At 32.7% G+C, this 17,828-nt stretch overlaps 1 protein-coding gene, 1 long non-coding RNA gene and 1 other non-coding gene across 3 annotated transcripts in view; 1 reads left to right on the forward strand and 2 right to left on the reverse strand.

Annotated features, from left to right (window-relative positions):
- The window catches only part of LOC100142126 (hypothetical protein), a 51,393-nt gene that overhangs the window by 17,811 nt on the left and 15,754 nt on the right, over positions 1-17,828 (forward strand). The gene's annotated exons all lie outside the window — the stretch shown is intronic.
- Positions 11,970-13,817, reverse strand: LOC135265335 (uncharacterized). Its single transcript, XR_010332964.1, has 2 exons — positions 13,663-13,817; positions 11,970-12,955 (listed from the first exon to the last, which is right to left on the reverse strand). It is a non-coding gene; the product is annotated as an uncharacterized LOC135265335 (long non-coding RNA).
- On the reverse strand, positions 12,183-12,255 carry Mir8 (microRNA mir-8). The gene has a single exon (NR_036278.1). It is a non-coding gene; the product is annotated as a microRNA mir-8 (primary transcript).

Below are 17,828 nucleotides of genomic sequence, written 5' to 3' on the forward strand. Positions count from 1 at the left end.
GTATAGGGTGATGAATTCGAAGGTGGGGCCTGTATTATGTTCCCATTAAACGGCCACTTCTTCGTGGGGTGTGTTCCAGGCGTCCTCAAACGGCTGTGCGCCGGGTTGCCTAAAACAGGGCGTGGAGAGGCGTCCGCCGACATTTTGGGGGCCACTGCGTGCATGCGGGTCGTTTTTAATTGAATACATCCATTTAATTACCAACCCTCGAATACAAGTCGTCGAACGTAAAGTCTGTGAGTTATTGGACGAGGAGCAAATTCTATTGTGAAAACGGAAACGGTGAATTACTAAAACGTGTGGCTGAATTGACCCAATTCTAGGCGTTTCGGCGCCCACTGAATTGTTTCAGCATGTCTAATGACAATCTATAAAAAGAGTACTTGACTTTTATACATTATCATTATGCCGAATAGAAAGTTTTAGAAACAGAAAGCATTACAATTAGCCGATTGCCTCAGAATTCGGCTGGAGAACCCCAACTCGTGTGTGAATTTTTTCTCACGTATTTGTGTCAGCGGTGGTTAGTTCGTATTTCTGAAAATACAATGACACTCCTTGACTGATAACGCTGATAAAGATAAGTAAATGCAAACAAGGCTACTGTTTGCCTTTCCTTAAATGGCTAGTCGAATAAATACACTTTAGTAAATTATGTAAAAAGTATCTCGTTTAGATGCTTATTGTCGTTACGATTAGATCGAACGGCTCGTGACGGATTTATTTACATGTCTTTGAACTCGAAACGGCTTATCTGGGATTGTTATTTATTGGCTTGGAGAGTGGTTAAGTGAAATTCGCCAAAATTTGTCTTTGATTGAGAGGATTTTGCGAAACGCCGCGTCGGTTGTATTTCAGAAGAAGGCGTGACTGCCAATAACCATCAACTATCTTTACAGACCCGCCAGATGTCCAGATGGTTCCCCGGGGGACCTTCAGATGATAATCATTAACACTAACATATTTACGAGACCCTTTATTACTCCCTGCACTATCTAAACACAAAGATTTTAACCGGAATTGTATTGTACGACCCGATCTTATCTCAGTTAAATGGAATAATAACAGCAATATCTTCATTTTTAAGACATAAAATCACTCGTGGTAATAATAGGCTCCCACTTTTGCGACTACAACAGAACTCTTTCAGCTCTCACCAGTGTTGAAATTGCTATTAAAACATTCCCTGTGCAAAACCAACAAAAATTTAACTGTGAGACCGTTCGAGTTAAAATGTTTTTACAAAAACTTAAAATTGATTTATAAAACAATCTCACCTTCATCAACATCATATTTGACAATTCTATTTGTAAATTCATTATAATAAGTCAAAAAATTTACAGTACTGAGAGAACGTACAAAAGAGATCATGTACATGTTATTTCATGCAAGAATTTTCAACAAAGTGGAAATACATTCTCTTATATGCCTCCCAAAAATTAATATTAGTTGATATTGTGCTTGATTTAAACAGTTATTAATTAAATCAAGATTGTATCGTTTAAGTATTATTAGTGTATAATGAAAATTGTTAAATTTCAGCAAAACTGCTCAGGCTCAGCTGACAACATTTAGAATAGTAATAGAAATAAATTGTTTTAAGTTTTAAAAAATTACAAATCTACTGCAAGCTGGAATTAGTATACTTGCTTGCATTTAAAAAAATCATAAATATTCGTACATCAGAACTGAGGTGAGAGATATGTTATCACTTATTAGTCATTAGTCATTAACTCACTACTTAAGAGTCATTCTCATTACTGAGGTGAAGTTCAGCAAATTCAAAATCAGAACGGACATTAAAATAATAAAATAACAGTAATATTTATGTATAATTATTCTCCAGACACAAGACAAAATAAAAAATAGTACCTACCTACATAAGAATTGCGTATTTCTAATAAGAATTAAAATGCTATTGGTCGGTTTATAGAAGCGTCATTAATTTAATCCACAATCAAATGCGTGATTAACTGATCACGTGTCCAGACTAAACAAATTTGATTGGTCCATTTGCGTCGTTAACTTTTAACGTGTTAAATTTTAATGTAACTTTCTATAATGCCCTTAAACTATAGTATAATTATGCATTATACAGAGTGAAAAATATTGATATAAAAATAAAAGATTCTTCTAGTATTTCTTAATCGCTATAAATATCTACCTAATTTACCTATTCATAATATTATTAACGTATTCTGAGTTAATTTCAATATTTAATATTACCTACTACATATTTCTTTGTTGAATGAATTGTCTTTGTTCTCTGCATTTTTCTTAATCAACCCAAAATTCAATTTGTTATGTGATGGAGGTTTTCAAGTTACCAATTTGTTTAAGAGAATATTTTGAATTACTTGAATTACAATTACAAAATGTAATTCAACATGATTTACATTTTCTTTTCTTAAAATCAGAATATTTGTATCAATTAATTAAAAAGGTTAAAAAACAACAAAAATAGTTAGTGTTTTTACAAAAACTGAATAAAATCAATTTCTAGAATATTCTCACTTTTAACAAGATCTTAGTTAACAATTTTATGTATTTTTATTTAAATTGACAATTATTCGAAGTCAGCTATTTACAGTAATGAGAGGAAATATAAAATAAATATATCTAAGTTATATTGAAAGATACTTCAACGAAGTGAAAATACACAGAGTGAGTCAAGTATGGTGTATTTCTGGAACTTCTTGCCTCCCAAAAATATCAGTTAGTCTTCTTGATGCTGTTTGATTATTAATAATCAATTGAATCCAAATTGCTTTGTCATCGTTTGAATAATATTAATTCATAATGAAAATGAGTTAAATACTATTAACATAAAAACGAAGAACATTTTTTTGGTATTTTCTTAATCACTAAATATCTACGTAACTTACCTATACATAACATACAGGGTGCTCAAAAACTGGCGCACCAACTCAGTGGCACGTTGTTGAGAAGCATGTGTAGATTACGGGGAAAATCTTGAAAAAATTCCTAAACTCATATTTTAAAAAATTCTGAGCTACAAACTTATTTTGTTAACTTCTTCAGTATTCTTTATTTTTTAATGTTTATAGGTTTCACACTAAGTAATCGTACCCTAATAAAACAATGAATAATTATTTTTAAATTTACTATGAGACTCTAGCAGTTTTTTGAATTAAAAAAAATAAAATTCAGCAAAAAAATCACAATTTGTAGATGGAAGCATTCTCTACCACACACCATTTAGCTGTTGTGTCGGTTTTTGAGCACTCGGTATTACTAATTCTGAGTTAATTCCAATATTGAAGTACATCATATTTCTTTTAGAATGAATTGTCTTTGTTATCACTATTTTTTTACAAAAGTCTACAATCAAATGAAAATTCAGTTTGTTCATTATAAATGATGTTAAGAATTTCTAAGTGACCAAAAGTCGTTTACATAAGAAATTTTTTACAACATGAATTACATTTCATTTTCTTAAAATATTTATGATCCTTTGCAAACACATCAGGAAAAATCAGGACATGAACGTAAAACAGGATAAAACATTAAAAACCTAAACCTGTCCTGGCTAAATCAGGACGGCTGGTAACACCTTAGCTTAGAGTCATTACTGCGAAGGACTCAGGATATTGAACTGCGGGCGAAGCTCGACGTTTATTAGAGCCCTGAACAACATAAACAAAAAAATTATGTTTTAAGTAGTAAAAAAAACTAATTGTTAAAATACATATTGATTAAGTAAAACAAGTAGTAAAGTTAGCTAGTTGAAATAATGTTTTTAGTCCTTCTAGGTACTTGTTAATGAATGAAGAAAAAGGTAATGTCTTTTATTTTGGACACAGTTTTGTGACTAATATTTGTACAAATTTTCAAAATGGTATTTTTTTTGACCACACTTGGATCTTTCTTCATGGTTTGTGGATCATTTTTCGTGACGTCACATGAGGGTGTCCGTTTGTGTCCATTTTTGGCGTTCTGATGGTGGAATTTCCTTGCAGTTTGTCCGCCACCACCCACCTGAGCTGAGCCGCCTGGACCGGTTATCGCTTACCGGTTACATTATTCGGTCTGTGCACTTAGAGAGGACCCACTCCCTGCATAGCAATACCTGTGCCGTCTGTCTCTATCGTGGCATAAATACGCAACTATCTGTTGCAAATTGATTGTAAATTGCATTGAATCACGGTTTCCTTTTAAGTAGATACAACGTGCACTCCTCTAATCGTCAATGAGACCGAGCAAGTGTTGTTTGTACACACATGCACGCGTGCACCATCAACCTTACCTCCAGGACGAATCAAACGACATAATAACTATATTTTAACAAACCATTAAAAAATAAATTAGAACGAAAAGTTCTTACATGCGTTTTTTGAATTTTTTCTCACTGAAATTGCATCTTTGTATTTTTTCAAATAACGACTAGGTATATGCATGTCAATTACGTGTAACTGACGTCCTATATCTAAATGACACGTTTCACCTGTGCTTTAATATAATTTATTGGCAGTGGATGTAGCCGGTTGAACAGACAGGTTGCAAACTTATTACATTTATTTAAAAAAAATACTTCATCCTTTTTTGTCTATAGTCGAAATCTGATATTTACGTGGTTTTTGGGCTGTTACTGCCTAGATTTGACACTAAAAACAACTTGTACACATAAATAATATCAACTTCGTACAATATATTCAAAAGTTTTTTCTTGCCGTCATAGTTATTTATGGTCTATGTTAAGCAGGAAAGATCATATTTCGGTTGAAGAAATAAGGAATCGAACAATTGCCACTATTTGTTACAATAATGCAGAAATGATGTACTTACCGTCCAAGGAACTTCGATTGTTTCGAAATACAAATGCTAGAACGTGACTTTGACTTTCCAATAGTACCCACTTGCTTGTCACTATAATTAATTTCTGTTAAATTAGGCTTGAAATAGTATATTTCAACTATTAGAAACGGGTCTTTAAATAAATTGATTTAATTGGGAATTGCACAGTCGCGACTGTCTATCACACAGAATTTATCTCAGAAAATATTTGCAAAATATGTAATTAAAAGTATCAAATGACCTGTATGTATAATTGAAATGGTGTTCCAGCGCATGGAATTAATTTTTTATTATCAGGCATGAAACAAGCATGACAATAATTACATTAAGTTAAAAAATCACAAGTTTATGTCGGGTACCTTTGGTTTTTAGGAAACAAGGTGCTAAAAATTGTGATACTAATGACATTCTAATTCAATAAAAATGCCAACATCCAACTTTACCAAATTATTTTTTTAAATAATGTTTATCAAAATGTAAAATAGTTGTTAATTACTAGATCTGACATTAACTATAAATTTTTTGAAGTGCATGATAACAACTAACTTTCAGAGAAAATGCGGTGTTGCTGTTTTTATTGAACTGGAATGGATATTATACCTACAGGGTCGCTAAAAAGTATGGATACAGCTAAATATTATAAAACTATTTATCAAATTTGATATAGGCTTAAAAGTATTTAAATTCTATCGTCTCAGATGTTTATCTGTTCTAGTGATACTACGCTAACGATTTTTTTTTAATGGCAAGAAGGGTCAAATTTAATATTTTTAAAAGCATTAGCAATTTAAAAAACAAGTGTGTCTTAAATGAAAACACTTATTACAATAGTGAAAACCATTTCTCTGTATCTGCTCTCTAACTCAAGTTATTTCCATTTAAAATTGAAATTATGACGTCATAACCGCCTATAGAGCGTTTGGTCCAATATTAAGATCAAATGGTTTTGACTTTTAAGAGCTCTATCAGAGTTTTATCAAAATATCTCAGATGTTTTCGCAAAGGTCAAGACAAAATTTGGAACAGAAATTAGTCGGAAAAAACGATAATTTTTGATTTTGTGAAAAATGTTCAAATATCTGTCAGGTTTTTGGTGACTGAGAGGGTTCACTGATAAAAGGATCATACATGATGGGAGGCGGTTGTAATATCAGGATTTGTTTCTGAGTTTTATGATCTAATACATGTATACCTTTAAAAAAATATATTATACTAATATTTTGTTAGTTTTGAAAATGATGTCGTTTATCTAACGTTAGCTCCTAGCGCCTGAAATTTGAACAAAAAATAAGTAAAAGTTAAAAACAATTTTATTGATAAAAATAATACTTTTAACTAAAAAAGATCACATTTTAATTAAAACTAAAAAACTAAAAAAAATATTTAGCTGTATCCATACTTATTAGCGACCCGGGATACTGCCATAAATTAAATAAATTAAATTAAGGTTCAGTTCAGAGAAATCCAACGGCTGTCATTAGATTTTTGACAATTTTTGTTTTCAATTTTATGTCCACCGATGGTACAGTCCTATTACAGTTATCATTGCTGAGTGAGAAAAAGATGGTCTTATAAGGGCACATTAAAATTTTTGAAAAACACATAGATAGTGTCCAGTTATCAGCAAGGTTTTAGCTACACGTTACTAAATAGCAGCGATAGTTTAACCAACACTGTCTCCCTGCATTACTTAAACACTTTTTTGTGAATAGGGCTAACTGTGTACGTAGTATAAATTAAAAAATATTGTTTTCTATTCGACTTCCTTGATAATTTCCTACGTCTACCATATAAACATAACAAAGCCTCAAAGCACAATATTGGTAATCGTGATCATTGTTAATGTTTACACAAAGGACTCTAAACGTAGGGTCACACTTCTTGCAAGTAGGCGTAGGCACGGAGGGCCTCTTATTGTAAACATCAACAATGACCATGAAAATCAAGCGGTTTTGAGGAGGATTTTACAAATAGAAATAGATTTATTGATGCTTGAAAACATTTTTTTATGTTTTTATGGTAGACAGCACATAGCAAATTATGCACGTTTTTTACTGTCGAAGATCTTTAAAAATTATTTTAAAAATGAAAATACAGTGCAACCTCTTACCTGTTGCCACAAAAAAATTCGAGATAAAGAATAGTGCTTTTTTATTCTCCTATATATATTGTTTTATTTGACGATTACAAAATTAACACTCTAAAGAAATCTATCAAGTTTACAAAATACACAAATAACCATACAGGGTGCTCAAAAACTGGCGCACCAACTCAGTGGTACGTTATTGAGAAGCAAGTGCAGATTACGGGAAAAATGTTGAAAAAATTCCTAGTCATATTTTAAAAAATCTGAAGCTACAAACTTATTGTGTTATTTTTTTAGTTTTCATTATTTTCTAATGTTTTTATGCTTCACACTAGGTAATCGTTCCCCAACAAAACGATGAATAATTATTTTTAAATTCTCTATCAGATTTTAGCAGTTTCTTTAATTTAAAAAATTAAAATTCATCAAAAAAATCACAATGTGTAGATGTGCCAACACTGGGAATTATTTCCTAGGAAACCGTTTCAAAAATAATTTATTTTTATTGTTGATCAAATTCTATTGTGATCATGACTGTAGACAAGGTTGCCACATATCATTTATTTAAAATTCGTTATTTATCAATAACTTTAATACAAAGAATTTTTTTACTATTTTTACCTTTATATGTAACCAGTTCTCTACCACACACCATTGAGTTGGTGCGTCATATTTGAGCACGCTGTAAGGGAAATAAGTAGATAAATTTTTACCAGAGTAGAACTCATCAGGGCAAACACTTTTTCTATGTACCATATTTACAATATTTAAATCATTTTTTTCTTCTGCATATTGACGTGTCTTTTATAAAATGCTCCAACAAAAATAAGTAATAATAAATAATAGTCGCAACCAACGATAACCGTTTCATGCGGTAACCTTGTCGACTAGGTAACTTTGCTTCCAGTGGCGTGTAAGAAAATTGTATAAGATTTTAAAATAATTTTAACTCAAAAACTAAAATGTTAAACGTTACTAAAAAGTTATTAGGAAAAATTGTTGGGTTTGAGGAGTTCTATTACCACTTAAAATTAATGTACTTATTTCAGTTACAGCCGTATGTATATGCTTAAGTTAGTATTTTTTCTTGAAAATATTGTAAAATACTATGTATTGTAAAAAACAGAAATTCACTAAGATCTTGGATTGCTACTCTCTAAAAAATAAAAATGTTCCTTTTTCAGTTCAAATCAGTTTTTCTCGGAATAAAATAGTAAACTCATTTGGTTCCAAATATTTTTTAATTCAAGTTATGTCACGGTTCACGTTTACGTTTTAAGTTAAGTTACGCTTTGACGTTTACGTCCATTTTGTTATATTTACTCGACAATTTCTTGCGTTAAAAATGGCGTCCCACTGGGCCACCAAGTGATCGTATTTTGCATTTAGTATTTTACCACAAATGTTTTAATTAACTCAACATTATAAACTATAACTGCTTTAAAAATTACCCTAAAACGCAAATATTTGCACGAATTAGTAAAAAAAGCTGGAATATTAAGTTGCAAAACACAAAACAGCAATTAGGTCGAAAAAAAAAACATTTTCTCAAAATATTTTGCCACTTTTTTTCAATTTAATACTATTTTTCAGCAAATTAAGGCAATTTTTGAAATTTTTCAACCGTATAAAGTAATGATTTTTCATTTCGAAATTCACGTATTTCGAGAAATTTAAAAAAATAAAGTCTAAAAACCTCAAATTTAAAATATGACAATGTTTTACCGTTTTTTAGCAATTTTTATTAGGTCTGTAGTACGTTTATTTCAAAAATTGTTGGGGAAATCCCTATTAGCTAACTTTTTAAAACAAAATTCGTCATTTGGTCATAGAACCATTTTGTTTAGATCCGTTACTGTATTTCCATAAATTGCCATTTTATTGCAGTGTTTACGACAGTGAAGCAGTCAGGTTCCACTGTCAAACATTGTTATCAACTTCCGTTTTTGCTCGGTATGATAACTGTCACTTTCGACATTTATTACCGCAACATTTACGACGAAATAACGAGACGTTTGTCGCAAAAGCCATTCCTGAATAACAGTATCCAGATAATACCGAATATAATCATTGTATAATTTTAATGGTGCGAAATTTAAAACACAAAAAAACGCAATCGCGGGCAAAATCTTGTTGATAAAAATTTATGACATCGTGAAAAGTTGCGTGCCATTGTTTGGGGATTTTTATTCAAGAAGAAACCTCGTTTAAAACACTAAACTCCGATTCAATAATAGGAACACGAATTGATCCACCATAAAATTATCAAGTATGAGTGTCATCAGCATTTTTCCTGTCAATGTCACTTTGACATTAATCACAACTTGTCGGTGCTTTGGAATGGGTTGTGACGGTGGGACAATCCCCCGCCGAAACGAATTAGTTAAAGTCAAACAGAAACCCGAAACGAAAGATCACACCTCCCATTTAATTTTTCAATGGAGATATTGCAATCTAAGCCAACAACTCCTCCAACGCCCTATTGTTACATGTGGTTTGGGCAAACTCTACAACAAATCGGCGATAATCGAAGCAATGATCAATAAAGAATCGCTCCCGAATCATATCAAAACCTTGAGAGATGTCCTTGATTTGAATCTAACCCGGAATCCGGAATTTCGCGAAGATGCAATCATGCGAATTGAAATTTCGCCCTACATTTGCCCAGTGACAGGGCTGGAAATGTCCGGAAAATTCCGGTTTGTGGCACTGTGGTCTTGCGGGTGTGTTTTTGCCGAAAGGGCTTTGAAAAATGTGGAAATGAAAGCGTGTCCCAAGTGCCAGAAGTGTTTCGATAAGAGTGATATTTTGGAGCTGAATCCTGATTCCAGCGCAGAGGAAACGATGAAAGAGAGGATGGAAGTGAGGAAAAGGCGGAAAAAGAGCGCAAAGAGGGTGATTACAAAAAAAGTAAAAGTTTAGTTCATAGTTGAAATTCGCAGTGACTATCGCCACATTAGCAACCACATGTCGTGTCATATCTTTAAAATATGTGTCTGTATCCGGTGGAGATACCACATGGATGTTTCCCGTAACGAATTATCATCCAACATGGAAAAAGTCTTTTCCAATCGAACGATCCAATGAGATTATCAGCAATTTAATTGGTGTTTGTTGCTCCATACAGATAGTTAACTCGAGTTTATCACAGAAATAGCTTCAATAATTATGTTTGCGATGTGTATTAAATAAATCACTACCCAACTGATAACTTATCGAGTTTATTACTTATTTTGAACGACCTTTTGGTACAAATATAGCCTTAAACATGGTAAACAGGCAAGAGGTTATCACCGATCTAAAAATAATTGATATAAAAGTGCAAACGGAAAATTATTGGGTGAACAAACCCAAAAAATCAATTAAAACGAGGCTGCTACCCAAACCCGTAATTATGGAAAATATCGCTTCATCTAATACGAATTTAAAAGCTTCATTTACAAACCGGTACTTAAAAATGTGTTTATGCTACTTGCATTTTCAAAATATTTTAATTACACAACACCACTTGTTGAAATACTTACGTGTACAAGAGTGCGACATGTTTGGAGTGGCTTACAATAACAAACAAGGCCTAAAAAATTAAACAGTGGCGGAACTAACACAAGAAAGCGTCTTGAAGTTACTCGCCCTTTTAGTCATCAATTGTGCGTAAATAATTTTAGTTAAACCAAAAGTTAATAAAAGTCATTTAATTTTCTTAATTAATTTCATTTATTTTTATGTAATTCTATAATTTGTGTTCTTTTTTATCATTCCATAAGTTTTTACGTTTAAACACAGTCGGTATAAATAATTGTAGCATCCTAGTTGCTTGTGATAAGGAAACTTGGTGGTCGGCTTTTGACAATAATGATTTTTATCTGTAACTAATGACTTTTCGTAACACTGACGTGTCCACATTTTCTGTCAGAATTTGTCGAATTTCACTCAAATTCTTGTTTCAGTTACTTTACCAAAATCATACTTTTTTATTAATTTTATTTGCAATTTGCTGAAAGCGGCACATTTTTCAGCTCGCTACGGTCACTTTATCATCAATCATTTATAATGACTTTAATTAAAACACAATATAAAAAATCTTGAGAGCACGGTGTGCATTTTAAATGTGTAGTTATTTTCCAGGAGTTAAAAAACAATTTAAAAGAATATATTTTTAATATCTTTTGTAGCCCCTGGTTCGATTGTAAAGTCTGAGGGCAAAATGTTCACTTCCGCAAATTCTTCGAAATAAATAAATTACAAACTTAATCACCGTTAAGAAACCATAAAATAGCAAAATCGTATTGCTTTTGCACTAAATTGTGATGACAATAATTAATGGTGACAAAGTCTTCGAGAATTAATTAATTTACTTAGATTTTCAAATTAACTTAACTGTGCATAATGGAAGAAATAGGAGTATGTACAGGGTTGGGCAACTCTTACGACCAGTTCGAAAATTGCGATTTCTAATTAAATAAAATATCGTGAAACGACACAACTGAAGGATGTAAGGTTAATTGACATTTATTCTTCGACATTGTCAAAATTTCCGGGTTTTCTCCTCTGTAGGACAGTTTTGACAACTGTTTGCCATTTCTCGGTACGAAACGTCAGATTATTTTTAATAAATTTAAAGCAATTTTAAGTCTTGTTGAGTCTAATTCGAAGAATAAAATTTTGTATTTCACTTGTTTTCGAGTAAATCGGTTCATTTATTTACCTCGTGGATGATAAAACTCCTTAAATAAATAACTGTTTGGTAATCTTTTGCTAAAATGCCAAAACTAAAAGGAATTTTTACCCAAAAGGTAAAATTCTCGTTTTTCGATGAATTGTTTACGAAATCGTCTCACTTTTACAGTTTACATTATTTTCATTTATTGACTGTTGAGTTGAGCAGCGTAAATTTGACAACGGGAACTGTAATAACTGGTGAATTGCTGTATGCAAATCTATGGTAAAATAAGGGGCTTCAAGAAGGTTGCATTTAAATAAAAATTACGTTTAAATTAAATCTGTAACTGATCAGCTAAAGATTCATGGTTGGTTTTTAGGTTAATAAGTCAGTGCCAAAAAACTCAAAAAACTCGTAGTCTTATTTATTATCAAAAAATGAAAAACCAAATGTGCGAAATTTCGACAATTTTGATTTTAAATGCCTAGCCTCTAATAGTATATTGTGGATAACCCAGTTACTGAGCAAATTAAGAAATCATTAAAAATGTGAGAAAATCTCTTATTTTGTATCATTGACCCGAAGCCTTGGCAAAAATCTTCTCGTGGTGGATTGGAGCCCGGAGGACATCTTTACCTGACAGTATTAGAAGTATAAAATGTAATCTAATGCTGCCCGGTAAGATGTTAACAGTACTCCTGAAAAGACACCTTCTTCAGCATCTTCTCTGATTCCCAGATCATTATGAAGCAAATTCCTCAAGTCTCACAAATTGCGATTTTATGCTGGTACATTGTTAATTCAATGCTGCACTTGTAGCGACGTGTTGATTCGAGCTCGTGGGCGGAAAACACACAAATCGAATGAATTTTTTTCTAGTTGATTGCAGCACAAATACCACGACTGACTTATTACTGAATTAAGCAGTTTAATAATAACAAAATCGATCCGAAATGACTTACATAAGTAAATTACAGCGTTGACGCAGCTACTTTAACCTTTACGTTTGGGTTACCGTTGATTTGTTAATAATTAAACGGGGAAACAACCCGGTAATGAAATTAAGTCGTTTGTGAAATCTTTGTTTTGTTAGACAACCAGCCATGCGTCGCGTTAGTGTGCCCCCGACTGCACTTTTTGTAAAACCGCCACAGTGTTGCTTGCGAGTAATAAAGTCGGAGCAGTTTGGAAGTCATTAAATATCGTCAGGTGAATTTGTCTCTGGAAACCAGTTAGGTAGGCAGTCTTGTTACGTAAACCGTAAATATATTCCGTCGCCGAGATCTCCGATCGGTCCTTTTACAGTGCCGTTTTACCGAATTTATCGCCGAGAAAATAATCTCGTGTCACACTCACCGCAATTGCCAAATCACGTATCCGTCCTTAAGGTCGTCCTGCAACAAAACAATCGTAGATGAGAAATTCGGAATCGGCAATTTAAGGTCATCTCGCGAATGTTTAGTTACTCTCACTAAAATAATTATGAAATCTGGTAAATTTATATGCAAATGCAACGATGTTAGCCGCGTTGCGCAACACGTTTCTAAATTATTTCTAGGATTTATAAATATTTATTCGATTCTTGTATAATTTGGAAGCCTTTCCAAATGTTAAGTGCGGACTGCTCAACTCCAATTTCGCAGGTTTTTCGATTTTTGCGTCGAGCGCATTCTGAAGCCCAGAATACGACATGAAACCGTGCCAAATGTCCCGCCGTTAGTCAAAACGCCCGCTAGTGACAGGCCATAAAGTCCGCAACGATTTTCAAAAACACATTGTTAGCCCAATAAACAATTCGTTTATTTAAACGAAATGCAAATATTTGAGACGCTAATCAACTTTGAGACACTCGAACTGACCTAGACCACTCCAAATCGACCGAAAATGATCGCCGAAACTTCACTTCACCCAAAATTAAGTGCTAATTGCGCCGCCGACGACACCCGCTGCTATTTTAAGCAACAATGCCACATTCAATTACAATAATGAGCTGAAATTTCGACGCGTCACGATCGTCCCTTTTTCGAAATTCGGCACCGCGACGCTGGCGCCACCTGCGATGATTTTGCAAAAAATTCGAAAACTCCGGGCCGGTACTTACTTTGTTCGGGTTTCGGGCGGTGAAAAGTGTCACAAAAATAGGGTGAAAGCACAAATGGAGAAAGTCACTTAACTAAGGCCGAAAACGCTCAACCCACGAAAGTCAGTGGCTAAACTGGTCGTTTTTCGGCGTATGGTAGCCAGCTATGTGCATTTGGCGCCGGCGCATATGACGAGCAGACCAAGTGGGGTAAGAACGCGCGAGGACAACGTCCAAACCGATAAGGCTGACTTTTAAAATCGCTTTATCGCGCTGTGGATTCGGCCGATTGTGACATTGGGCTTAATTTGAAACAAAATTTCCATATTTGGACGAGATAAGGGACGTCTCCGGCTTATCGCCCCCCAAGCTTGCGCTTATTTCGTTGTTAAATATTGGGCGAGATACGGCCTGAAATGAAAATTTGGGAAACGGTTTTGTGTGCGATACACCGAGACAATGAAATTAATGCATTCCATGAATCAGCAGTTGTAACAAACAAAGTGTGTTTACACGCTTGACGAGTGTTTCTTTGCAATAACCTAATTCGGACGAAAATTGGAAGGTTTACTTACAACTGTTTATTTGTATTTGATTTGCGACAACTTGCTATCAGCTTGTTATTCTCCTACAGCAAACTTCCATTACGGGAAACAATAACGCAATAAATAAAGTTATGAGTGACTAAGAAAAATTTGTGGGGACTGTTTTAAGAGCGGGAAACCCTATTGTTTCTATTTTTGCAAAATGAAAAATATTTGGTGTAAAGTATATGATAGCGAGATAAGATAAAATGATTCGAGATTTATGGTTCGTAAAGTGTCTTTAAATACCAAAAAGTTTTTAATTATTAACGATTTTGTTAAACTGGACGGTTGCTGAAACTGGGGACCAAGCAAACATATTTCTGTAGAATATTGAGATAAAAAATTCCACTTTTGCTTAATTATTGTTTTTATTTTCTAAAATAAGCGTCAAACTCTAAATTTAAGTGAAAACCACGTCAATTAAATAATACTGAATAGCTAAGTTCTAATACTCATCTGAAAACTGATACTCAGCCTGTTCACTAAAACCACTTTCTAAATGGTAGTACTTCCAATTATATCGGATGTAAGTTTTCCCATTTTAAAAGGAAAGCTATGATCTTTACAATAATTTTGGATTTTCCGGATTAGTATATCTAAAGAAGTGAGTTTTCATCAGCTTTCCTTGTTTTTGAAAATTTTTGGATTTACATCTTTCACCTCAAAAATCGGTAAAAATGCCGTTTTTAAAGATTTTAAAATCGTTTTTGAACATTTTACAGAGAAAGCTTTCATTTTTTCTTCAATATGTTCAAAATGGAAAAAAGATAACTCCAAAATTTTAAGCTTAGGTTTAGGTTTCAAGTCCCCATAACTCAATATTTTCAAACGGATTGTTCCAATTTCTATTTTCATTTTGCATCGACCTCTATAAGCATTTCCCCCTAAACCTATGAGCAATCATTTTCAAGATTTGTAATTTTTTTCTGGAACTGCGGAAAATTCTTTACTTACTAGCCTATGCAGACTTTTGCATGGTTTCCCAAAAAAAACTTATCACTGAATAAATAGCAGGTTCGTCTGTTCAAAATGTTGTTAAAATAAACATTAGGACATTTCATTAAAAAAAATTACTCAAGGATACTTGAAATTCTCTCTCCAAATATGACCACAATTATTTGGGGATTGTTAACCTCTTTTAGAAATTTGAAAACATCAAGAGAAATACCACAGCTTTTCCTTTCAAATGCTCAAACAATGGTGGAGTAACCGATTTTTGAAATGGAAGGTGTAAGTCCAAAAAATTTCAAAAACCTTAAAAATTTTAAATCGGCAAAATTTTGAAAAAGGAAAAGCTGATGAAAACTCCCTTAGAATAATTCGAGTAAATTTTAAAATTTAAAAAATTTTTGATATCGTTATCAAACTTATTTTGTAATATTTTTATGTTCCATCTAAATAATCGTTCCCCAATACAGCGATAAACAAGTATTTTCAAATTTGCTTTCAGTTCCTAGCAGTTTTTTAAGAATTTCTTATTAAGAAATAAGAAACATTGAGCAGAAATCATTGTTGCTTAAATTCCGATACAATCACGATTCTTATATTACCACATATCATTTATTTAAATAACGTTAATAAATGTGACTTTGGGAGTTTTAGTTTTAGAAGGCGAACTAAAAATTAGTTCACTCTTAAGTTACTTCGCGATTAGCCGCTGAATCAGAGCATTTTATTGGTTCAGCTTGGTCACATGTTAATCTGACGATTGCTAAATTTAATGAGATCTCTGTAAATCGGACTTGTCTTTCACAATATTAGTTTTGAGGTACAGTAAAAATACTTTTAAAAATTTTAACGAACTCGCCCTATATTTCAATTTTGACAAAAAGGCAACTTATTGCTCTTTATAACACGAGAAATTATTAGATCCATCTCCATCTAAAACTATAAATTATAAAATCTTTTGTTTGATATTTTTTCTAAATTGAGATTGAAATAAGCGTTGAATGAACTGTTAGAACTTAAATATAGCACAAAGCGAAAAATTCCTCTTGTGTTCCGCTTACGTTTCTTTATTACGAAAGTGTTTTTGTTTTTAAATCAGAGTCAATAACAAATATATTTTCATACAAAAACAACTTAAAAATGATAACTTATTAATGTAATTGTGTTTTTGTAACGAAATTTTTTCGAATCAGTGGCCCTACTAAATATGTACTTAAAAATATTTCAAGAAGTTGAACCATTTTTCACAATTCTGTTCCTGATATAATTAAACATTAATACAAAGTTAGACAGAAACCTCGACTTAGAGATTTTTTTGGAACTCTGTTTTATTGATTCTACTCATCCACCAGTCACATCAAACAAGTTTGAGATTTTCGTAAAACATTTATTCTGTTTAATGTATCTGGGGGCTTCCCAGAGGCCACCGACCGAGGTCCTTCAGCCTTTGTAAAACATTTATTTTAAACCGAATATTTGAATAACAAGACATTTATTTCAATTTAATAGATTTTTTATTAACTAAACATCACTTTCCCTTTTAAAAGTGTCCGACCCACAGAACAGTGGTTTTCTCTGGCTGGGACAACAGTTAAAAAATTTGATTTTTACGTGTACGTAGCGTTTCCTCCGATTATAAAAACATTACAAACAGCAAATTTTTTCCATAATAAACCTGCTAACCACAAATATTCATTAACCGACATTAGGTGAAATTAACCTTCCATGTTAGCTCGTTTACCACAAATTTTTCTCATCAAATTAATTTTTACGTGCTTTTCCTTGACTTAAAACCAATTTATGCCTACATTAGGCTTACCCAAATTAACACTTAATGTAATTTAACAAAATTATGTGTGAGCTAATTGGAGTTTACGTTTTTTATATAAATTATGAGAATTTTTTAACGGATTTCCATCCAAGAATCGGACACAAATCATTTTTACGACTTCGAGACTGAAGAGTCGAAATTTTAAGATAAAATCTGAGTATCTCGCTGTTTTATTTCATGTCAGCCCACATTGGCCACACATTGGCTCCGTTTTTGATTCGTAATGAATATTTTTTGTGTTTTAAATGAGACATTGTACATTTTTGAAGACGAATATTTCAGTATAATGTATGCATCTTTATCTATTGTAGTCACTTTTCAATAGAATTATAAAATTATAAATGTAAATGCTCGATTCCCAACACATTCCACTCAGCAAACAAATCGAACCGTTCAAGTATGAGCCTAAGTGCAATTATAGTAATACGAGGCAATTAAACTCGAAAACAGGGACAAGTCAAGGATTTGTCGTGTTAAAAATACTTGCATTTGAATAATTTCATATTTAATCGAGCCGGAGTTTATCAATTTTCCAACCGAAAGTAATTGTCACTTTTCCATTTCCACGCCATGGAATTCGTTTTCTGTCACTTGCTCTATTGCAACACTATCAACAGGATTTACGAGATCGATCGCTGGGTAATTATTGCAAGAAATTACGCCCAGTGCCATATAGGGCGCCTTTTTTCAAGCGCTTGCTTTTTATCAAAGCGCCCTCTGCAAACATTTGTCTTCGTAATTAGAAGGCAAAAATTGCATCTATGCGAAGGAATTGTCTTAATTAAATTATTGCATTAATTACGGTACAGCTTGAATTAATA

This window comes from Tribolium castaneum, chromosome 2 (genome assembly GCF_031307605.1).
Source record: "Tribolium castaneum strain GA2 chromosome 2, icTriCast1.1, whole genome shotgun sequence".
In the NCBI taxonomy this organism is placed as follows: Eukaryota; Metazoa; Arthropoda; class Insecta; order Coleoptera; family Tenebrionidae; genus Tribolium; species Tribolium castaneum.